Source organism: Heteronotia binoei, chromosome 9 (assembly GCF_032191835.1).
Source record: "Heteronotia binoei isolate CCM8104 ecotype False Entrance Well chromosome 9, APGP_CSIRO_Hbin_v1, whole genome shotgun sequence".
Classification (NCBI taxonomy): Eukaryota; Metazoa; Chordata; class Lepidosauria; order Squamata; family Gekkonidae; genus Heteronotia; species Heteronotia binoei.
The window spans coordinates 102848643-102872824 of record NC_083231.1 but is presented as its reverse complement, the minus strand read 5'-3'; the positions used below and the strand labels follow the sequence as shown (position 1 = coordinate 102872824).

The 24182-nt window shown below is 47.0% G+C and overlaps 1 protein-coding gene across 1 annotated transcript in view; it reads left to right on the top strand.

The window, feature by feature from the left end:
- Positions 1–15753: 15753 nt before the first annotated feature.
- Positions 15754–24182, top strand: part of ARHGAP24 (Rho GTPase activating protein 24) — a 505935-nt gene continuing 497506 nt past the window's right edge. Inside the window, exon 1 of the mRNA XM_060247095.1 lies at positions 15754–15949. The gene's annotated coding sequence lies outside the window, so the exon portion shown is untranslated. The remainder of the gene's footprint in view (positions 15950–24182) is intronic.

Genomic DNA, 24182 nt, shown 5'->3' with positions numbered 1-24182 from the left:
GTTTGAATGTCAAAAAAAAATCTGCTCAAGGCGAGGGGAAGGGGAATAAGACAGAAGTATAATAATAATAATAATAATAAATTTTTATTTATATCCCGCCCTCCCCGCCGAAGCGGGCTCAGGGAGGCTAACAACATTTCCATATAGTTATACAAAGTTTAAAATCACATTAGCTTTAAAACATTCCAATTAACCAAATACAATACAGATTTCCAGGTGCTAATTCCATTTATAAAATGATAGTAGCGAAAGTCACCCAACAATAGTCTCTCAGCCAGCAAAAGGCCATCCTGAAAAGGGTGGTCTTGCAGGCCCTGCGGAACTGGTCAGGGCACCGCAGGGCTCGTACTTCTTCCGGGAGCTGGTTCCACAGGTGTGGAGCTGCGATGGAGAAGGCCCGTGTACAAGTGTTTTGAAGTTTGGCCTCCTTTGGTCCAGGGATAGTCAGCTGGTTCTTCCCTGCTGACCTCAATGCTCTCTGGGGTTCGTATGGGGAGAGACGGTCCCTCAGGTAGGCAGGTCCTCGGCCATAAGTATAAACTAGGACAATAATATGAATGTAAAGAACTCAATGAAAAATAAAGTCTCCATTGTAAAACGATCCCGTGAATGGTCATAAAATGAATAAAGTCAGAAGCATAGAACAGCCAAGACATGAAATGAAGCTGTAAAAGTCACCAAAGGGGAGTAGTAGGGGGCAACCACTTGCCAGTTCTTTGGGCCAAAGGACAGTACATGGAAATTAGGGGGCAGGAGTTACATCATTCCCCTGCCTCTTGTAGTGGTGTTAAACTTAGTCCTTATGTTTCTAGAGGAACAGTGCAAGGACTTTGTATCAGATGTGCGATTTAAGCCTCCCAGGTCCATTCTGGCCTTTCCTACTTGTGACTATGGCCACTGTGGAGCAGTGTCAGCTTTCCCCCTGTGCTGTTGCACACTGTCAAACTACGGCTGACAGGTCCCCCTTCCCCCCCACTACTGGTGGAATAGGGTTGCCAGATTCAGGTTATGAAACTCCTGGACATTTGGGGGTGGAGCCTGGGGAGGACAGGGACTTCAGTTGGGTACAATGCCATAGAGCCTACCCTCCAAAGCCTCCACTTTCTCCAGGGAAACTGATCCCTGTATTCTAGAGGTGAGCTGTAATTCTGGGGGATATCCAGGTCCCACCTGGAGGCTGGCGTCCCTACTTCAAAGGTACTATTGGCTGCATTGGTGCCATAGAGTTTCCCCAAAAATTGCTAGACCGTCCCTGTGCAAAACCATAGAGTTTCCCCCAAAATGGCTAGAGCGTCCCCACGTGATGTGCCTGATACATCAGGCCTTCGGGGACTGCACTGGCAGCCAATAATATACCGAGTCCGGTACAAGGTGCTGGTTATTACCTTTAAAGCCCTATATGGCCTAGGACCTGCCTACCTTAGGGACTGTCTCTTCCCATATGTTCCCCAGAGAGTACTGCGATCTGGCTCCCAAAATCTGCTCGTAATCCCCGGGCCAAAGGAAGCCCAGTTGAAGTCAACCAGGGACAGGGCCTTCTCAATAACAGCCCCTTGCTGGTGGAACCAGTTACCGGAAGAGGTCAGGGCCCTGCGGGATATTGGACAATTCCGCAGGGCCTGTAAGGCAGTCCTCTTCCGGTTGGCCTATAACTGACCGGCACCAAACCACCAAACTACCAAAATACTGAAGGAAGTGTATAGATTGCACATTGTTGGACTGATGTACTGATTTTTTAATGTTTTTTTAATGTTTTTAATTTCTTAACTATGTAAATTGCTATTATATTTAAAATTTGAATTCTATTGTTAGAATCTCTGTATTGTAAGCCACCCCGAGCCCGCTTCGGTGGGGTAAGGTGGGATATAAATAAAATAATAAAAAATAAAAAATAAAACTTGATATAAAACAGAATATGCAGCTATCCATCTTATCAAACAGATTACCATCCAAAGATCAATACAGCACTTCAAATGTTTTGATATTTTTATTATTTTATGTTTTTCATGTCTTACTGTATTTTTATATTTCATGTATATACATGAACATGTAAGCTGCCCTGAGCCTGCTTTGGCGGGGAGGGTGGGATATAAATCAAATAAATAAATAAATTTATGCTGGAAGAAGAACTTCAGTACTCCAGAAGTCTTCAGAAGGTTATGTTGATTTAACCACGTGCATTTAAGAAATGGTCAGAACTTGAATAGCCCAGTTTAGCCTAAGCTCATCAGAACGTGAGAGCAAAGAAGCATTGGCTACGGTTAGGGCTTAGATGGGAGACTGTCAAGGAAGACAGGAGTTGCTACATGCAGGAAAAGCTCTGCTCACGACCTGAGTTCAATTCCGGCGGAAGCTGGATTCAGGTAGCCAGCTCAGCCTTTCATCCTTTTGAGATTGGTAAAATGAGTACCCAGCTTGCTGGGGGGAAACTGTAGATGACTGGGGAAGGCAATGGCAAACCACCCTGTAAAAAGTCTGCTGTGAAAACGTTGTGATGCAACGTCACCCCAGAGTTGGAAATGACTGGTGCTTGCACAGGAGACTACCTTTACCTTTACCTTTTTTCTTCAAAGATCTGCTTGCGGGAGCTTGCATGACAAAACATTATGAAAGAATCATGAACGCAACAAATAAATCATCAGTATTAAAACAATCCACTATAAACAATAACTGCCCTTCTGAAGCAGAGAAACAATGAACAACCTGCTTTGACATGCAACTAATATCATGTGTTCATATAAATAATCTGTGGATGAATCACTGGCAAACCCTCCTCTGTATATTTTCTAGCTTGCAAAACCATAACAAAATTAGCAATAACTTCCGTATCTGTGAAACCCAACGAGCTTCCAGATTTTTGATAGCTTCCCTTCATCTCTGGGATTATCCTCTCTTTAGTTGCAGAGGTGCAGGTAGAATCCCAAGTGGATTCTTGACTCCTGCAGAACCTGAGTCCAGGAGGGCTTTGCTTAGTAGTCTAAGAGACTGGACTCCACTTTCCTCTTTGGCCATATCAAATGCTTTCTTGGAATTCTGAAATTGCCACTTTGGGTCCAGGTTTTCCTGAACAGCAGCCTTGAGAATACAGGAAATGATGTAGACCTCCATCGCTCTTCTCATCCCCCACTCAAGGGGGTGGAGGAGGAACTCTATGAGCACAGGCTTTGGGGGAATGGTGAGCTGTGAGTGTGCAAAGAGAGGCAATGGAGAGAATAAGGCATTGACCATGTGGCAGGGGTCGTTCTGTAGAAAAATAGGTGGTGGAGCTCATTAGCATAACTCATTAGCATAACTCATTAGCATATGCCACCCCACCCCACCAGCCAAAAGCAACCCAACACAAGAAAGGAGAGCCCCAAGTGAGCAAGGCCTGCTTGGACTGGCTAGAGATGCAGCCAGCCCAAGCAGGCCTCACTCACCTGGGGCTCTCCTTGGCCACGCCCCCCCAGTTAAAAGGCCAGCAAGCCACCTGCCACTCAAAATCACATAAGAAGTGGTGCGGGCTTCTCCAGGGGTTAATGTTGGGGGTGTGGCTGGCTGGCTGCCCTCTCTCCAGGGATTATTATGCAGCTGCACCTACTATTCAATGGGCAAGGTAGATGGGGAGGAGGAGGGGGAACCCTCAGAAAGGTTCAGGAGCTGTGCTCCTCTGAGCTCCTGCTGAATTCAAGGGCTGCCAAGTGGGAAAATTACAGTGATGTTGCAAATGATGTGGTGATGTTATGCAATGCCTCTCACGGTTCATCTCCTCCTCCTTCCCCTCCTTCCCTTCTGTAATTTTCTATAAAAATAATAGCAAAGGAATTTCATTGTTCCCATTGTATCTACAGAAGTGCCTCAAAAAGGTCATGGGGGAATAAATGCTGTTAGTCTTCAGAGTACCACTTGGCTACTCTTTTGTTTTATATCTTTTTGTTTTACGTCTTTTTAAGCACATTGACTTAGAAGAATACAGCCCTGCTGTGCACGGCAAGTCTCCTTTCCAGTTTTCTCCCTCTACTAAGGAGCAACCCTAGGCAACTTTACTCAGAAGTAAGTCCCATCATATTCATTGAGGCTTAATTCCAAGTGGTATTAGGATCAGAGCTTCAGGCACCCTGTTGTTCCCCTGCTTTCTTTTCATTCACATGTATTCTGTGTGGGGAGGGCAGGTCTGAAATATATCTCCAATTTTAATCTATTCATTAGAAAGATAAAAATAAACAGGTGCCAACTGATACATCCATTTTGTGTACTATACTCGAGGGTTTTTTTTGTAGCAGGAACTCCTTTGCATATTAGGCCACACACCTCTGATGTAGCCAATCCTCCAAGAGCTTACAAAAAGAGCCTTGTAAGCTCTTGGAGGACTGGCTGCTTTAGGGGTATGTGGCCTAATATGCAAAGGAGATCCTGCTAGAATTCCACCCCTGTTGGTAATCCAAAGAAAGAGTGTAGCATGCTTTTTCTTGCCTTACAACTTCTGCTCCTGCTTCTTTGACTCTTTTTCTATGATGCTGGCTTCCCTGACTTTCCAAATGTTATCTGCGCTTTTTTATGTTCACTAATAATATGTAGAAACCCACCATCATTGCATGTGGCTCAGGGGCAGAGTGCCAGCTTTGCATGCAGAAGGTCTCAGGTTCTGTCTTGGACATCTTCAGTGAATGGGTCCAAGATAGTAAAGACCTTTCTTGAACTGAGGCCCTGAAGATCTACATCTATAGAAGACCAGTGGTCTTCAATCCATGGTTTGGTTCACTGAGGTGGGTTCCAGAGCACCAGTTCTTGGCTTGTAAGCCTCTATTCAACAGCCAAATTTTTTGTTCTAGATTTCTAGAAAGACCTGTTACTAGTGCACATTTATAGACAGCAAGCATGTGACATTTCATGCCTATGTTTGCATATTAAGCAGAGAGGAGGAGGTTACTCATCTGTCTAGGGGATTCTTCCCTTGGCTGATTCCTCACTTAACTTGTGTTCGTCTTCCCAGCTCATTCGGTCTTTTACCGACTGTTTTGGCTATAATACTGATGAGGTCATAACTCTGGTTCCTCCTTGTAATAACTATGATGTCATATGCTTGCAGTCTAATGGGTGTCATGTGGCCATCTAGGGATTAAAAGTGGGTCCCTGGTATTAACATTGTGAGCTACTGGCATTAAATTTGTGAGCTACTGCATAAATTATTGTGCTCTGGGGCCATTTTTCCTGAGCTAAGACAAAAATATGTGACCTGGAAGCTAAAAAACTATAAGCTAGTTCATGCTAACTCAGCTTAGAGGGAACACTGGCCCCAGTCAGGAAAAGACTGAAGAACACTGGAGATAATATTAACCTCATGGGGTTTTCAAGAGCAGAGATGGTTTGCCATTGCCTTCCTCTGCATATCAACCCAGATCTTCATTAGGTTGTTGTGTTGCTAAGGTTCAGTCCCTGCTTGTTAAGTCTGAAATGTTAAACTGTAGAGGTGATGAGTTCATCTGAAAGATTTATTGCTTCATTTTACTATGTTTTTTTTTAATATCGCAAGGCAGAATTGCAACAAACTATAGTAACCAACGACAGTGAAAACAACAGGATCCTTATTTCACCTGGCAAATCTTTCCTAAGTACAGTCAGGGGTGGAATTCTTGCAGGAGCTCCTTTGCATATTAGGCCACACACCCTGTTGTGTCCTAGGCTCAAATGGGAGAACTGTTACTTTTGGAGGGAACTGTTACTTTTGGAGGGAAGCTGAACAAGCCAAAGCTTGTACTCCACACCAGGGTTCCAGAGAAGGCCTAAGCATGCCCAATCAGGGGAAGGATTGAAACATAAGTAGCCAATCAACATCTAGGCTCATACTGTACCCTGATAGGCCCTTAGGGCCCTGTAAATAGCCAATCCATGTACATAGTTAAGGACCAATCAGAAGGGGGCAAGAATTGTATAAAGGAGCGGGAAGTTTGAATAGAGCTCAGTCTGTGTGTGTGTTCCTAAAGTAAAGCTTGCTGAAATCACTCTCCAACTCTGGTCTCTTACTGCGCTGACCCCAGTACTTTACACTGGCGACGAGGATGGGATGCCAGTAAGAACCAGCAACAGAACCAGGAACACGGAAAGGTGGCTAAATCCAAGCCATCTGGGTCCGCACCTCCGCTCTGCGCACAACCCAGCTCGCAAGCCGCCCAGACACGCTGCCAAGAATGGAGGCTCCAGTCAACCTCCTACAGCCCTTTAGCATCGATCGCCCCGAGCTGTGGGACTCGTGGGTCGAAGGCTTCCAGTCATACCTGACCTTCCGGAAGATTACAGAGACTACCATGCAGAGAGCTCTGCTTATCAGTACGTGTGGCACGGAGACCGTGGACTTAGCCAGGGCTCTTCTCCAACCCAGGAAGCTCTCAGAGACGCCGGTGGACGACATCATCAGCGCTCTGGAGAAGTATTTCCAGCCCCAGCCAACCAAGCTCACCCGGCACTGGGACTTCCGACAAAGGACACAGAAGGCAGGCGAAACCACGATGGCGTTCTTGACAAGCCTGCGCCGGGTGGCAAGCCGATGCAGTTTCGCAGACCTCAACGAAACCCTTCTCAACCAGTTTGTATGGGGCTTGAGGGACGAAAAACTAGTACAGAAACTCCTGTCCCTCTCCGAGTGCGACCTAACAAAGGCAATCGATGTGGCCACCAGCTGGGAGAAGGGCAGATCAGCAGAGCCACGGCTGACAAGACAGGCTGCGGCACACCAGATCAACCCTGAACCATCTACAGAGGACTCAGACGAGGACAAAGCTTTACAAACCGGCTATCGTTCAGCAGGAAGGAAGACCACCCATGCCCCACAGGGCATGAGACACAAGACACCACCTGCATGTGCAAGCTGCGGGGGCCAGCACGAGCGAAAGACCTGCCGATTCCGGAATGCCACCTGTCGACTCTGCAACAAGGAAGGCCACATCGCCTGTGCCTGCAGATCCACATCCCGAGCACGCGTCCCGCAAAGATCTGCGCACTCCGAAGGCCAGCCAGACTTCGAGACCGACGCTCTCCACGCCCACCCATACCCGGTACAGTACCTACCCTCGCCAGTCAGGCCCTCCAAAATCCGGGTCAATGTAGGGATCGGGGGGTGCCCTGCCAAATGGAGGTGGACTCTGGGTCAGCATCATCTATTATAGTGGCAGAGACATTTTTTAAAATCCCCACCAGGCTGAGGCCTCGTCTCAGGGACCCGGGGTTTACCTTAGTGGACTTCCAGAAGAATAAGGTGCCTATCTTGGGAGTGGGCCCAGTCCCAGTCCAATACAAGGGGTTCAAGGGCCAGCTACAAGTGCTAGTGGTCAAGAACCACCTTACAAACCTTTTGGGTCTCGACTGGTTCAAGCCCCTGGGAATAGAGATCAGGGGGGTCAATAAGACTGTCGGAGTGGACTTTAACAAGGTTTGCGAAGAGTTCCCGGCTGTTTTCGATGGCACCTTGGGCTGCTACACGGATCCCCCGGTTACACTACACCTCGACCCCACAGTGCGGCCTATTAGGCTTAAAGCGCGGCGAGTTCCATTCGCGCTCAAGCCTAAAATTGAGGAGGAACTGGATAAACTGATTGCACAGGGAATACTAGAGCCTGTCACCCACGCAACCTGGGAAACTCCCATCGTGACTCCAGTCAAGCCCAGTGGGGAAGTGTGGATTTGTGCAGACTATAAGTGCACCCTCAACAAGGCTCTTCAGGCCCACACATACCCTGTGCCCATCGTCAGCCACGTTTTAGCCACCCTAGCCGGCGCAAAATTTTTTGGCAAGTTGGACTTGGCCCAAGCTTACCAACAGCTGCCGGTGGATGAGGCCACGGCCAACGCCCAAACAATTGTGACCCACCGGGGGGCCTTTAGAGTAAAGCGGTTGCAATTTGGCGTGAGTGTGGTTCCGGGGTTGTTCCAGGAACTCATGGACTCTCTTTTAAAAGGACTTCCCGGAGACACTCCATTCTTCGATGATGTGCTGATCGCGGCAGCCTCGCCTGAAGAATTCGCCGCCCGCCTTAGAGGAGTCCTACAACGTTTTGAAACAGCCGGCCTCAAGGTCAAACGGGAGAAGTGCCTCCTGGGCGTGGATTGGGTGGAATTCCTGGGGTTCTCCATCGATGCCCAGGGGGTCCACCCCTCCGACGCCAAGCTGCGTGCCATCAGAGATGCTCCAGCGCCCACCAACAAGCAAGAACTCCAGGCCTTCCTTGGCCTCCTAAACTTTTATCATGCTTTTCTCCCCCACAAGGCAGCGGTGGCCGAACCCCTGCACCGGCTTCTAGACAAGAACCGACCCTGGGCGTGGGGCCGCCAGCACGCTAAAGCCTTCCAGGATATCAAGGGCCTCCTGATGTCCAACTCCGTCCTTGCCCATTTCGACGAGACCCTGCCCTTGGTCCTTGCATGCGACGCATCCCCTTATGGCGTGGGGGCAGTTCTGGGCCACCAACTCCCTGATGGGACCGAAGTCCCTATCGCGTACTACTCGTGGACCCTCTCATCGGCGGAGCGGAACTACGCCCAAATCGACAAAGAAGGGTTGGCAGTCGTGGCCGGCGTCAAAAAATTTCATGATTACATCTACGGCCGGCCCTTTACCCTCTATACGGACCACAAACCCCTCTTGGGCCTCTTTGCATCGGACCGGCAGACCCCTCAGGTGTTGTCCCCACGGGTCCTCCGTTGGTCCATTTTTCTAGCCGGCTACACCTACACCCTAGTGCATCGCCCGGGCAAGGCAATGGGCCATGCTGACGCCCTGAGCCGCTTGCCCTTGCCTGACGTGGATCCTGATCCAGCCCCGGCTCATCAGATCCTACTGATGGACATGCTTCCGGACAGGCCATTGCTCGCCCGCGACGTTGCTGCCCGCTCCACTCGTGATCCAGTCCTCTCCCGTGTCTTGGACTGGGTGGGGAGGGGGTGGCCCAAGGGCTCGACTGGGCCGGAATTTACTCCGTTTGCAGCCCGGAAAGACGAACTATCCACCCACAAAGGCTGCCTACTATGGGGCAACAGAGTCGTCATCCCCAAACCCTTGCAAGACCAAGTGCTGAGAGCCCTGCACGAGGCACACCCGGGCATAGTCCGCATGAAGGCTCTCGCACGGAGCTATGTCTGGTGGCCCGGCCTTGATGCAGAAATTGAGGCTTGGGTTAAAAGGTGCCCGACGTGCCAGGTGTCAAGGCCTGACCCCCCACGTGGCCCAGTGCAATCATGGGAATCCACCAAAACCCCCTGGTCAAGACTGCATATGGACTTTGCTGGCCCCTTCCATGGGCGGACTCTACTCATACTAGTGGATTCATACTCCAAGTGGTTGGAGGTGGTCCAGGTGCCCTCGCCATCGTCGCAGGCGACCATCACAGCTCTGAGGGCCATCTTTGCAACCCACGGGTTGCCGGAGACCATCGTCACCGACAATGGCACAGCATTCATGTCCGCAGTGTTCCAGGACTTCTTGGCCAGAACCTCATCAGGCACATTCGCTCTGCCCCGTTTCATCCAGCCACCAACGGCCAGGCAGAGCGGATGGTGCGCATGGCAAAGGAGGCCTTGAACCGTCTGGGCCCCTCAGACTGGCCAAAAGACATGGCGTGTTTCCTAATGGCCTACTGGACCACACCCACCGCCTCCACAGGTCGCAGTCCAGCCGAACTCCTCATGGGCCGCCGCATCACCACCCTGCTGGACAAGCTGCACCCTGACCGAGCCCCAGACAGGCGACCGGCGCCGGAACACCTTAAAGCCCCCAGAGGGTTCTACCCAGGTGAGACAGTGTGGGCACGGAACTATGCCACCACTGGCCCCGCCTGGCTCCCTGGAAAGGTGGACCACGTCACCGGACCGGTCTCCTATGCAGTGGCCTTGGAGGGTGGACATCTCCTGAGGCGACACATCGACCAACTCCGAGGTCGCCTGCCTGCCGGGGAGCCAAGGTCAGAGGCTCCAGATCCGGACAACGTAAGTCCCCGAGAGCCTGACACAGAACAGGGTTCCGTGGAGCCCGCTTCGGCCCAGCAGGAGGAGACCCCCGACTGCGCAGCTGAACCCAGGTCTCCCGAGGCCGCCGTCCCAGATGTCTCCAGCTCTGCAGCCGCGGAACCACCAACCGAGTCGGAACGCCCAGTCCCCTCGGAGCTCCGATGCTCGACACGAGACCGCCGCCCTCCGGCATATCTCCAGGACTATGTCACCTGATAGTTGGAACTATGGGGGGAGGGGTGTTGTGTCCTAGGCTCAAATGGGAGAACTGTTACTTTTGGAGGGAACTGTTACTTTTGGAGGGAAGCTGAACAAGCCAAAGCTTGTACTCCACACCAGGGTTCCAGAGAAGGCCTAAGCGTGCCCAATCAGGGGAAGGATTGAAACATAAGTAGCCAATCAACATCTAGGCTCATACTGTACCCTGATAGGCCCTTAGGGCCCTGTAAATAGCCAATCCATGTACATAGTTAAGGACCAATCAGAAGGGGGCAAGAATTGTATAAAGGAGCGGGAAGTTTGAATAGAGCTCAGTCTGTGTGTGTGTTCCTAAAGTAAAGCTTGCTGAAATCACTCTCCGACTCTGGTCTCTTACTGTGCCGACCCCAGTACTTTACACACCCCTTGTAAGCTCTTGGAGGATTGGCTACTTCAGGGGTGTGTGGCCTAATATGCAAAGGAGCTTCTGCTAGAATTCCACCCCTGAGTACAATCATTGTGTCACAAGGTTTAAAGCAAACTGTAGTGTCTTTTTTGGAGTCTCCAGGGTAGAAGTTAAGTCTCAGCATGAGCAGCTAGGGATGGAGTTGTTTTCCACAGGGTCTGCTGGCAACTAGAAACCATCCCCTATTTCTTACAACTTTCCTCTTGCTATAGGATAGAGTGACTGAGAGATGGGCTGCAACTGGGCATTACACATCTGCTTTGAAAAATAAATGTGACACATTTGTTTTGATTTAGAATTTATATTTCTGTCTTCAGTTTAATTTTGTAGAATTTATGCAGTCAAATGCTTGGTTTGCTTTTGTTAGATTTGGAAATATAGCTATAAGAAACCAAACAGATGTATCATATAAAATGGAGGTATGTGAGCTAATGTTTGAGAGTTTTTCCTTGCCGGATGCTGTGTGTAAACTGTCAGCTTGAAGTTGGTAAAAGGCATTTTTGCTGGTTTTGTATAATTATGAAATTTACCGGTGTCTGTCTGAGTGTCTGTATGTGTTTTTGTGCTTTTTGATAGGTGGGAGACGCCTCTCTGAGGAAGGCTGCCGGAAACAGCGGCAAAGGCGCTTCACTGTCAGAGGCTCTCTCTGTCCCCACTTTTTCAAACTATTTAAGTGGAATGAAGCTTTAAATGTGCAATATTTATAAAGATGGAAAGCTTTTTCTATTCAGCACTTTTCTAAGCATTGGCACTTTAATTTGGCCACGGGAGTGGAAGGATTGTCCGTTAGCATTTGAAGTCGGAAATCGACACGCGTGCTGTGAAGAGACTTTAAAAACTTTATATTTGATCTCACATCAATGGAGAATGGACTTTGGGATTTTCGACATTTAGTGTGTGGGTTTATTATGAATTCTTGTTGAATATAAGTATAAATCAATTATTCTTTCTTTAAATATTGAGTTTGTGTTTAAAATAAGAGTCTGATTTTTTTGTTCGTTATTTAGCCACAATTTTCTGTACTGTGTAATATTGAAAAATAAATGGGCAAGTGAGAGAGCAGTACTTCTGGAGCGGGTGAGGGATCTCTTAACTCCACTAAGGTTCTCCATTTAAGTCCCAACTTTTGAGGTTCTGGGCATTATCTCCAGCTCTGACCTTGACTGACAATCCCGAGAGCCTAAACAGTGAGGTAAGATGTGGACCTTTAGACTCCAGTTTTGCCTCAAATACCAGAGCATCCCTGTGTCACTGGCGATGTGATGGCATCACTTCCAGTGTGTACCAGAAGTGACATCATTGCATTATCTGCAATGCAGTTCTAGGCCTAGTTTTCCTGCCAAGAAGGCCCCCCCACCGCCCATGAGTTGTTAGGGGGGGGAGTTTACTGACCAAATAAAGGGATACCCCTGTGTGAATACCAGTAGGAAAAAGAAACAACTGGGGAGTAGAACCATCCAACAATATTTCAATATTCAAAATGTGCATACAAGCATTCATATATGTATTTATATATTATTCACAACCACTTGTGGTAAGAGCCAGGCACAACATATACCAAAGCACAATGGCTTATTTAAAGGCGCAGCATGTGTGAAATAACAAGAATCTCAAACCGCACAATTTACAAAGAGCAGTTCTTCCAGGGGCATTTGGCAACTGGAACATCTACGATTTGATTTGAAGGATTTTTTTGGCTAGTATTGGTGCCTTTGTTTTACCTGGAAGTTTACTGGCAGCAGGGCAGGCCTAGGCCGGTGTTCCAACAACGCAACTGTCAGCGATGTTATCATTGTTGTTGGCAAATGCAGGATGCTCTGGTATTTGGGTAAAACTCTATCCTAAAAGCAGTTTCTGCCAGAGAGATTTTGCCCAAATGCCAGAATGACCTGCATAACTGGTAACACAAAGGCATAATTTATGTATGTGCCAGAAGTGATGTCACCAGTGATGTCAGTGAGACGCTGGTCTTCTGCTTGTAAGTCCTCCCATTCCCCTCTAGGGTTGCCAGTCTCCAGTTGGGAGCAGGGGGATCCCTGGTTTGGAGGCCCTCCCCCCACTTCAGGGTCATCAGAAACTGGGGGGAGGGAGGGAAATGTCTGCTAGGCACTCCATTATACCCTATGGAGACCAATTCCCATGGGGTATAATGGAGAATTGATCTCTGGGTATTGGGGGCTCTGGGCCCCCCTGTTTTTTGAGGTAGAGGCACCAGATTTTCAGCATAGCCTCTCCTCAAAATACCCTCCAAGTTTCAAAATGATTGGACCAGGGGGTCCAGTTCTATGAGCCTCAGAAGAAGGTGTCCCTATCCTTCACTGTTCCAAATGGAGGGAATAATAATAATAATAAATTTTATTTATACCCCGCCCTCCCCGCTGAGGCAGGCTCAGGGCGGCTTACAGGACATGGTAAAAGCCATGTTAAAACAATAAAACAAGATTATACAATTCAATACAGATAACAATTAAATATTTAAATAATCTAAAAACAGTCTAAAAAATATAATCTAATAGTGCTATTATCTCAGTTATGTTAATGTTAATGATGGCGTGATGTTTATTCCAAGCTCCATCTTAGAAAGCTAGCCGGAAGAGGGCGGTTTTGCAGGCCCTACGGAATTGGCCAAAATCCCGCAGGGCCCGCACCTCTTCCGGCAGCTGGTTCCATCATTGGGGTGCTTTTATAGAGGCGGCCTGTTCTCTAGTTGTTTTTAGTTTGGCCTCTTTAGGCCCACGTACTTCCAGAAGGTTTTGTGAACTGGATCGTAGTGCTCTCTGGGGAAGGCATTTAAAAGGCATGCAGTCCCTTTAAATCTGACAGCCAGAACTCCCTTTGAAGTTCAATCGTACTTGTCACACCCTTGCTCCTGGCTCCACCCCCAAAGTCCCCAGATATTTCTTGAGTCTGACCTGGCAGTGGCAACCCTATTCCCCGCCAGTTTCCAGGAGGGACCAGGCAACTAGGATTGCCTGCTCCAGGATAATATATTTGTGGGCGGGGGGAGGAAAGGAACATTGACACGGGATTGCCAAATCTAGGTTCAGAAATCTCTGGAGATTTGATGGTGGATCCAGGAGAGGGTGGGGTTTGGGGAGGGGAAGGACCTCAGCAGGATATTAGGCCACAGAGTCAACCAATGTTCCCTCTAAGCTGCAGAGTCTTGTGAGCAAAAATTCTACTTTGTGAGCTACTGGCATTAAAGCTGAGAGCTACTAGCATTTTCTAAGACTCGCCTATAGAAAACATCTGATTGTAAGATCATAGCACCAAAATGTAGAAATGTAGTAATTTTTTTACGTCTTATGGTTGTTAAATTGTTTTATGGTTTTTATCTTATTTATTATATGTTATGCCCATGCATATACATGAATATGTAAGCCGCCCTGAGCCCGCTTCGGCGGGGAGGGCGGGATATAAATGTAATTAAATAAATAAATAAAATTAAAGTTGTGAGCTACTGCAGAAATTAGTGTGCTTTATATGAACATATGAAGCTGCCTTATACTGAATCAGACCCTCGGTCCATCAAAGTCAGTATTGTCTTCTCAGACTGGCAGTGGCTTTCCAGGGTCTCAAGCTGAGGTTTGTCACACCTTTGGGGTCATCCTTCCTGAGTGAAGACAAAAATGTGTGAGCTGGAGGCTAAAAATCTGTGAGCTAGCTCACACTAACTCCGTTTAGAGGGAACACTGGAGTCAACCTTCCAGAAGTAGTCATTTTCTCCAGAGGAACTGATTTATGTAGCCTGGAGACCAATTGTAATAGTAGACCTCCAGGTTGGCAAACCTAATAAATTCTCTAGAGTCCCTACTCCAAAGCAGCCGCTTTCTCTGTAGTCTGCGGATCAATTGTAATACTGGGAGGTCTGCGGGCCTCATCTGGAGGTTGGTAAATACCACTAATAGGCTGTTTTGCTTCCTTAAAGAGGCAGGATTGTGGCTCTGGAACCCTCTGTAGCTTTCTAGCATATGGTAACATTAGTAGGCCTCCATAGCTGCTACTGTTTTTGTGCATTAGTCCTAAGTCTAAAAAGGCCAGGGGAAAAACAAATCAAATGTTCAGGAAGATAAAAATATTTTTTTTAACCTGCCCCTGGGCAGCTTCCTGTGGGTGACAAGCCACGGGGTGTGTGTGTGTGGGGGGGTGGTGGTGGTGGTGGTATCACATTGCAAGTTCGGTGGCTTGTTTTTGGAGCAGAAAACAAGCTTTACTGCTAAGCTGTAATGAAGCCTGGCCTTTTATGGGCTCGAGAGCGGAGGCTAGAGGCACAGAGGGCTCCCAATATCTCTCTGAGGACCTATCCAGAGTTATAGGTCACCACTTGAAAAAGTGTTTAGTAACCCCAGGAAATAACAAATAGTACTGTGAAGCCATGAAATTGCTGGGCTGTGTGTGTGTGATACCAGCTGTAGAAATTAGGGTTGCCAATCTCCAGTTGGTAGCTGGTGATCTTCTGGGATTGCCCCAGGCAACAGAGATCAGTCCCCCTGGAGAAAATGGCTGCTTTGGAAGGTGGTCTCTATGGCATCATACCCAACTGTAGTCCCTCCCCTCCCCTCCCCAAACCCCACCCTCCTCAGACTCCACCCCCAAACTCTTCAGGTGTTTTCCAACCTGGAGCTGGCAGTCTCCAGCCTCTAGGGGAGGCAAACCTGAGTTGTTGTGAGGGAGAAACCCAGTTGGCTGAGGGCAGGGCTTGTGAGTGGAGCCGGTTAATTGGAGATCAGCAAGTGTGAGAGGCCTGGCACAGCTGAGGCTGCCGGGGTGGCTCAGATATCTGAGGCGTGAGCTCTTTGGCTAAGAAGGGATTCTCTCCAAGTTCCACGGCGGTGCAGCTTGCGTGTTGCGGAGCTGCCAACTGCTGAGTGAAATCTGAAACCTACTCCCATTGCTGAGGGCTGGCCTTGCGCGCTTCCCAGCCTCTTGTGCTGGGTATTTACACATTTTGTACACAGTCGCCCGTTTTAAATTCTAGGACTTGTTCCTCGGACAAGTACAACTCTGTGCTGTGTGTGTCTTGTGGCGAAGGTGGCTGGAGCCCCTCTGCGAGCTTACAAATAGTACTGGCATTCCTCAGGAAGGGGAGGAAACCCCAACTTTGTATGCCGGTGACAGTTTAATTTGGGTCTGTCTGTGTTTCCTTTTCGAAACCGTCTGGTTGAAGCTGCAGAGACGTTCTCAGATTTGAATATCCCCCTGGAGCTGTGGGAAGTACAGGGCTTTTTTGCCCTCTGTATTTGCTTACAGTGGAGTCTCCAGTTGGAACTATTGCTGGTGTGAATCGGGGCTGCAGCTGGGAACAGGTAGGTAGTATTCAAGAGAGAGCAAAATCTGCGCCGGTGACAAAACTAGTAAAAGGAAACGCTCTTCTAGTGGGTTAAACTTTCTTCCCATAGACCAGGAGAGAGCAGCAACAGCTGTTTTGTGCGGCAGTTTTAGTCCTAAGAAAGGCAAGGAAGCAGCCTAAAGGATTCTACTCTGTGATGTCTGCTTCAGCTAGGAGCTTGGTGACCACGCATCACACCTCTTTTGCTTTGCTGGAGTTTAAAAATAGAATGCACATTTAAAGTGCGAGGAAAAATCTATATAATCTTTATGTGTCCTGAACTTCCTGTATTAATGTTCCACATTAGACTTCTGCTAGCTTTTCTGCGTGCGCGCTTATTCAAGCAGAACATCTGCAGTAAGACAACAAAGATCATTCGGCTAGACTTTCTAATAAGCTCTTTGATTGTAGTCATAGAAGTCCTAAGGAGCTGAAACAATTGTGTTGTTTTTAGTTATGAGAACTATAGTGGGTGACTATGACTTTTTGGGGGGGGGGTGGTGGTGGTTAAATCTCCAGAACAACTGCAGTACAATACAGGTTATGGTTTCTTTAGTTTAAAAATGTTTTTTTCCTCTATGTAAGATGGGATATTCTGAGATGCTGGTAAAAATGAAATATGTAGCATTGGAGAAAAATTCCTTTCAGACAACTGAAAAGGTTTCCCCCTGCCATGATATCTCTTGAGGATTCATGGGTTCACACTGTCTAACTAGAATAACCTACATTTCCTCTGCCACACTGTGGCATAGGGGTTTTTTTTCCTTTATTTTTCTAATTTCATGGAGAAGCGGAAATGCACACTAGGAGAAAGCAGAACGATCTATCAGGGAAGTGCCTGCCCTATCTGGGACGAGTTAATTAGAATCTTGTGATATTTACAGATAAGCACACAGCGTTATCAAAAGGTGGAATGTAAAACTCGTATACAAATAAGAGAATTAGATAAAAAGCATGTCCCAACATTGCTTCCTGCACCCCTAGCTGAGTGCTGCTCTTTCAAAGTACGGTGAGGAAATGGTACACAGGAACTGTTCTGGAATATGGCTTTCTCCTTCCTTGGATGCATGCACTGTAGAGAGTCAAGTGTGTGGATAATGGTAGGTAGCAGCTGCTAGTGATATATAGATTAGCTAAAGACTTTTTGTTCTGCTGCATTTTGCATCTCCAAGGCTGCAAAGAGACAGCTTTGTCCCCCAGTGCTTTGCTTTGTACCCTGCCCTACCGCATTCCAAAGAATACACAAAAGATACACATACAGGTGAGGTGCTTGATTAGATGAGTTAGGCTGCTGGTGTGTTCCTCTCCCAGCAATAATTCACCTAGCTCCCCAGGTCTCTGGCATTTTGTTATCCCTAGGCTGCCCCCCTCAAGAACCTGGTAGATATGTGCATCCCAGGATGCTTCACATGTGATATGAATAGTCCGGGCAATATTCTAATAATGCTGTTCTTTACATGGTGGTGGGAAAGTACTGTTGAGTTGCAGCTGGCATACAGTGGCCCTGTAAGGTTTTCAAGGCAAGGGAGAAAGAGAGGTGGTTTACCATAGCAACCTTGGACTTTCTTGGTGGTCTCCCATCCAAGTGCTAGCTAGGGCTGATCCTGTTTAGCTTCTGAGTCTGAAAAGGACAAGATAGCCTGGCCCATCCAGATCACGTGAACACAGGAAGCTGCCTTATACTGAATCAGACCATTAGTCCATCAAAGTCAGTATTGTCTACTCAGACTGACAGTGGCTTTGCAGGGTCTCAGGCAGAGGTCTTTTACATCACCTACTGTCAGATCTTTTAACTGAAGATGCCCAGGACTGAACCTTGTATCTTCTGCTGCCAAGCATGTGCTCTACCACTGAGCCACTGACCTGAAACCAGGGTTCTTTAAATGGAGAACAGTGCAAAACGTAACAGGGTCAGTGCAAACTTTTTCAGAGTGATCGCTGTCATGCTAGTGGATAATTTGCACTTATCTAGGTCGCCTTTTCACTTATCTGCTAGCATCTATAGCTACTGCGATCACCTGCCTAATATATACTTTTGCATTCCCAACTAAATCTGGATTGCACACAGAAGCCAACACTGCTTACTAATCTAAAAGCAAAGGAAACTGCAATGTCTGGTCTCGTTTTTATGTGATAGTTCTAGCCTCTTTCATAGAATCATAGAGTTGGAAGGGACCTCTAGGGTCATCTAGTCTAACCCCCTGCACAATGCAAGAAATTCACCGATACCTTCCCCACACACATACAATCCCAGTGACCCCTGAGCCATGACCAGAATGTGGCAAAAACCTCCAGGACCCCTTGCCAAACTGGCCTGGAGAAAAATTGTTGATTGACCCCAAAGTGGCAATCAGCATTTCCCTGTGTAAGAAAGGGCCACAAGAACCCAGCACTGATGCACTCCTTCTCATGATCTGCCTAATTCACAGAATCAGCATTGCTGTCAGATGGCCATCTAGCCTCTGCTTAAAAACCTCCAAGGAAGAAGAGTCCGCCACCTCCCGAGGAAGCTTGTTCCACTGAGGAACCGCTTTGTCAGGAAGTTCTTCCTAATGTTTAGCTGGACGCACTTTTGATTTCATTTCAACCCATTGGCTCTAGTCTGACTTTCTGAGGCAACAAAAAAGAATTCTGCACCATCCTGTATATGACAGCCCTTCAATTACTTGAAGATGGTAATCATATCACCTCTCAGTCGTCTCCTCTCCAGGCTAGACATACCCAGCTCCTTCAACGTTTCCTCATAGGACTTGTCTCCAGACTCCTCCTCATCTTCATTGCCCTCCTCTGGACACATTCCAGCTTGTCTATATCCTTCTAAAATTGTGGTGTCCAAAACTGAACACAATATTCTAGGTGAGGTCTAACCAGAGCAGAATAAAGCGATACCATCCCTTAATGTGATCTGGACGCTATACTGTTCCGTGCTTTCAATTTGTGAATTCTCTTTCTCATTTTACACGGGTTTCTTACTAGCTGTTGGTAGCTTTCCCTTCCAGAGGGACTTGATTACTTGCTTGTATTAATTTGGTTACATTTCAACCAGCCCATCATTTCAAGATGCACGTGAGATTATTTCTGCCAGAGAAAATTGCATCGGCTGAAGGACCATCGATGATTTCATTCAGAAAGTTTGAAAAGGATACCTCCATCTCAAAGCTTACAGCATGCAGTGGGCATACTTCATGGAACCCCAGTTGGCCATGGCTTCCTTACATACTTCCTCTGTAGGTTTAGATGCATGTGTCTCCCTCTTTGTTTTTCTCTGCCTGCCAGGAAATACAGGGATAATTGCCACCATTTTATGGCATTATGCTTGCGGCAGTGAAGCCACAGGCACCAGTTGAACTGTTGTCCTCTGGTGTGGAACAGCTGGAACATTCCATCTGCTCAGGGAGCCAATCTGTTACCAGCATAATATTCCACAAGGCAGAGCTTCTGTGGGAAGGGAGAGTTAGTAGGCTGGGTTATTCACTGAACCTATGGAAGTAGCAGCTGTACAGGGAAGGCTGAAAGCAAATGGGAGAATGGTCCTAGAAGGCAGCTTAGTTCAGAGGAAAAATAAACAGTGGGTACAGGAAGGGCAGGTGGAAGGGTTATGGCTAAGAGCCAGGAGAGCACATGGCTGCCAAGTTTAGCTCTTGTGTTTTTAAGAACTGCAAAGAAAGGAGAACTCCGCTGCTCTGGCATCTGCTGTTACTGCAGCATTGTGATTCATCGGTACCAAGGACTAGTCATTGAAGACCAAAAGGCAGTACTATATTGCACATATTAATGTGAACTCATCTGCCAATGATTTGGTTTCAGGTTTCTTATAAACTGTGGATTGATCCCTAGCATTAGTCTCCTTCCAGGCCTATATAACATTTGCTTATATTTTAATGTAAATCTTAAACTGTCTTCAGGGAGGTCTCCTGGAAGCACAGAACAGATTTCTTCCTTAGCCTTCCCTGAAGATTACCCCTGTGCGAAGCTGCTGCCCATTTCTTGGAGGATGTACCTCCACAAGGAGCTTTCCATATCAAACAGTTTCTCCCTCCATTCTCATTTTCCCAGATGTTTAACGTCGAAGGAAGTGGTGGAAAGCCAAAATGATGCAATAATTTCACAGTACACACTGTTCATGCCCTTATCTGGATGGCTAAGGCAAGCCCGATCTTGTCAGATCTCAGAAGCTAAGTAGGGTCAGCTCTAATAAGTACTTGGATGGGAGGCCATCAACAAAGTCTTGGTAAGACGTGAAATATGCGGTGGTAGGCAATGGCAAACCACCTCCATTCCTCTCTTGTCTTGAAAAGCCTATGGGGTTGCTATGTCGACTGTGACATGGAGGCACTTTCCATCACAACCACCACCACCACCACCACCTCACTGCTCATATGCAACTCCTTTGGCGGAAAGTCACTTCTGACTTATGGTGACCCTGTGGGGTTTTCAAGGCAAGTAATGAACAGAGGTGGTTTGCCATTGACTTCTTCTTTGTAGCAACCCTAGACATCCTTGGTGGTCTCCCATCCAAACACTAACAAGGGTCAACAAGCTCAGCTTCTGAGATCTGATGAGATTGGGCTAGCATGGGCCATCCAGGTCAGAACACTCAACTTATACATGTTAGTGTATTTTCAGTGCTCTCCTGAAAACGATTTCACGTTTGCAAGCCCCTTGACTTCATTGTTCATCCACTAAGTGTTGGGTGGGCATTATGGCATAGAAGAGAGACAGGAGTACTCTGGAACCCAAAGCAACAGAACCTAGTTCTCTAGTCTAGTGTCGCTTGCTTTGACCTTTAAACTGAATGTATTCTCCATCTACTGCTGGTAAGTTTTACACACGTGTCAGGGTTTGGGAGTTACACAGAGTCTAGTATGTTAGTTGTCGACTGTGACAGGTCCCTGGTGACACCTCTACTACTATTGCATAGTGAATTACCACATAGGGTTTTTGTAATTCACAGGCTGTCCTGGAAGACAGCTACATGTATTATTCATGCAGGTGGGGCATTTACAGACCTGAGACGGCAAGCATGGCATGACTCCAATTAGTCAAAAATAATTGGAGAAGCAACCCTTTGAAGATAGATGCTCGATTCCCTTGAACAGCCCCAAGGCTTACAGCATTGTCCTATGGGTTAGACCTTCCCCATTGGTAAGACATGAAATATACTTTGGATCCCAGACTTGTGAAGATGCAGAGCAGCGCAATGCTCATTATCTCTGTGGGACCACTACAGTTACGGAATCCCCAACCAGCCATTTAGTTGGCTGCAAGCCAGTATCCATTCATGTCCATATCGATACAACACAGTGATTTGTTTTTTTCTTCCACTGGCAGCATGGTTTGCTGTTGCTTCTATAATGGGCTGCAACTACAAGAGAATAGCAAAGGAGAGAGGAGGATGTACTTAAGTATGTCAGATTGTTGCGGCTCAGCTATTAGCAGGAGCTAGACGGAGCAGGCATATTACTCCCTTTCTTCAGATGCTTCATTGGCTACCCATCTGTGCCACATACATAGCCCTTCATGGCCTTGGCCTCTCTTATTTGTGAGGCCACCTGTCTCCCTGTGCTCTGCCACAACATCTTTGCTCATGTCAGCTGGGGCTTCTGCAGGTGCCGACCTGAAAATGGGCAAAATCAACAACTGCCTGTACACGTGCTCTCTGTTGTGGCTTTCGCGTTGTGGAATGGCCTGCCCAAGGAGGTCAGGAAAGCTCCCACTCCCCTGGCCTTCCGCAAACTATGCGAAACTGAATTATTCAAGAGGGCTTTTTCTGCACAGGTAACAGGGTTGCCCTGTACAAAATGGTTCACGAACTTACCTGGATGAATGATTGGGACTGTGGTCTGTACTGCTGTGTATAGCTTATTGTAGTAGGATTCTGTTATATAATTTCTGTTCTGCTGAATGTGCTATGTGAATACTTAATACTGTGCTTCTGTTCTTTCTGGTGATTTCAGACTTCTAAAATCCTAACGCATTGGTAACTTGAATGGCCCATTTTGTTAATCGTACTGACTCTGTGTAATCCGCCTTGAGTCACTGTGAGGAGGGCAGACTATAAATAGCATGAATGAATGAATGAATGGCAAGCTAACTAGCAGTGAGAGCCATAGAGCCATGTCTGTAAAGCTTAGCCAGATGAAGTTTCTGATCCATCTTGGAAGAAAGTCAACCCACTTTCCAGTTATCTGGTGAAGAGAGTGTTGAATCCTGAAAGCTTAATTGGGTTGCCAGCCTCCAGGTGGGACCCAGAGATCTCCCACTTTTACAACTGATCTCCAGCTGGTAGAGATCAGCTTCCCTGGAGAAAACGTCTGGGTGGACTTTATGACATCGTATCATGCTGAGGCCCCAAACCCCACCCTCTCCTGGAGCCACCCTCAGAATCTCCAGGTATTTTCCAACACAGACCTGACAACCCTACTTATACTCTGAAAATGTTATTGGTTTATAGGTGCTACTGAGAGGAGCCTCATGGTGCAGAGTGGTAAGCTGCAGTACTGCAGTCCAAGCTCTGCTCATGACCTGAGTTCGATCCCGGTGGAAGCTGGGTTCAGGTAGCCTGCTCAGGGTTGACTCAGCCTTCCATCCTTCTGAGGTCAGTAAAAGGAGTACCCAGCTTCCTGGGGGGAAAGTGTAGATAATTGGGTAATGTAATGGCAAACCATCCCATAACAAAAAGTCTGCCAAGAAAGTGTCATAATGTGATGTCACCCCATGGGTTGGTGACAACACAGTGCTTGCACAGGGGGGGACTACCTTTACCTTTACTTTAAGATGCTACTGAACTTGAATTTAGCTGTTTCCAGTTATAAAGAATGCTACATTTCTTATTTTTAAAATGTGATTTCCATGCAATATTGTGGTTTAGAAACTCTGAGATCAGTTTATCATTAATCTCTTGGAGAAACTGGCATTTGTAATGAGAACAATTGACTAGAAATGGTCGTAGAAGCTGATAGGACAAATACTTCTTATGTAAACAATTTAATGTTTTAAGATTTTTGAGACTTTCTGACAACTAAGCTGAATAAAAATATGAACAGCTGAAAATTATCTTCAATTAAACAGGCCCCCCCTTTTTTAGAGGCTAAGAAATAGGTGAGAGAGAAACCAAGGAAAAGGGCAGTAGGGCATATCCTAGCACGAAATCTTAACAAAATTGTACCTTCCCAGACATCCTTAGCAAACAGTCTTCCTGTGAAAACCTCTGTGGCTTTACATAAATCCATTTACATAAATGCAGTTTCCTTCCAGGGCCTTTTTGTTTGTTGTAGGTTTGGTTAATGTGATGTGAGAAAAGGGGAAGTGATTTCCAGCAGGTGGCACAGACAGATTTGCATGGTAGGACTCCAGTTCTCTTTACTTTAGGCTGTTTCTAGAAGCATCCATCCTCCTCTTTCCTTCCCCTCACTTCCCCAGATGGCCTTTTTGGGCTTCTGAGATACACTTTCCCCCTACCCTGTCCCATGAGCAGGAAACACTAGCGCAGACCACACTGGGCCATCGTACATGTATTATTCACGTGGGTAGGGTTTCAGTACCATAAACCTCGTTTCGCACCTGCATGTGATGTCCTTTAAATGTTATCCTCACTGTGTAGGGAACTGCTCGTGGATAAACAGCTCCCACACGTGTCAAAGAGCATTTAAAGGGCACCTGTGTTGTGTTAAATTTCAGATTAGAAAATTAAGAGTGCCTCTTCTCTCCCTTTCACCCCTCTGAAAGGCAGTGAGGGGAGATGTTTCTCTGTCTGGGTATTGCGTTTCTGCCTTATGTGTTCCAATTAGAACAGGTGGCTGATGCTCTGCTTCACTGTCGGGAAGTGTGCAGGCATTTTAAACAAAATTTACATTACTTACGGTGGCTGCCCTTGGAAAGGGCAGGAGCTGGAAAAGACAAATGCTGGAAAAGACATCTGTCCCACTACACTTAATTATGTGTGTGTGTGGGGGGAAATAACCGTATTTATTCTAATGCATGCTCTGGCATTGACTTTCTATCCCAGTCATCTTATTTGAGTAGCATTAATATATAAGTGGGCATTTTAACTGAAGAGGGTGCTAATTGTATTTTGGGATAAGGAAGCAGCAGAGTCTTCTTGAGAAAGGCTAGATAGACACCTGTCAAGAGGTACAGGAAATTTGATATTCCGATTTGCCTATGCAGTTGTAAAGGCTGAAAATAATACTGATAACTGGAATGTTTTGCGGG